We start from the raw sequence: 683 nt of genomic DNA, 5'->3' as shown, positions 1-683 counted from the left end.
GGGAAAAGAGGGCGGGAGGGAGGGGGGGGGCTGCCACCCTGGCCCACCCAGAAGGCGGCAGGGAGGGAAGCAGGAGGTGCCTAGAAATGTGGGTGGGTGAAGCAGAGCTCGAGAGTTGTAGGGCCACCCAAGGGGGGAGGTTTTATTAAAGCGAGCTACGCCTGCTCAGCGCAGCCGGGGTTCAGAGGAGCAGGCAGCGCTCACAGGATGCGAGAACCTGGGAGCAGCCCCTTTCCGATGCCAATCCCAAAGAAAACAGACCTCTCCCTGCGCGTGTGCTGCCCTGGCAAAAGAACTATTTTAGTGGAGCCAAACCAAAGTTTTCTGCACTTGCATGAGGCAGTTAATCTGTCCTGCTGGAAACAGGATGGGTGACTGAAAGAGAGAAAATGCACAGCTGGAAATAATCTTGTAAAATATCTTTATTAGTTCACGGTAAGATTGGAAGTACAAAAGCTTCCAGGTGAAATGAAAAAGCTGCACAGGAAAAATGGTCAGAAAGTTGCTCGTGAGTTACCAGAATCCAGTGCTAAATAACAAGTCTGTTAGCCCGGCAAGGAGTCCTCCTGGCTGTCCTGCATTGCCTCCCCACGCCTGAAACTTGCTCCCATCAGGTGAGGAAGCTCCTCTCCAGGAGCAGCCCCCGGGTGGGGGGCGAAGCCGCCGCCCCCGCGTCCTCCCCA

The sequence above is a fragment of the Egretta garzetta genome, unplaced genomic scaffold (genome assembly GCF_000687185.1).
Source record: "Egretta garzetta isolate BGI_Z169 unplaced genomic scaffold, ASM68718v1 scaffold245, whole genome shotgun sequence".
In the NCBI taxonomy this organism is placed as follows: domain Eukaryota; kingdom Metazoa; phylum Chordata; class Aves; order Pelecaniformes; family Ardeidae; genus Egretta; species Egretta garzetta.
Note: the sequence above shows the minus strand (reverse complement) of the source record.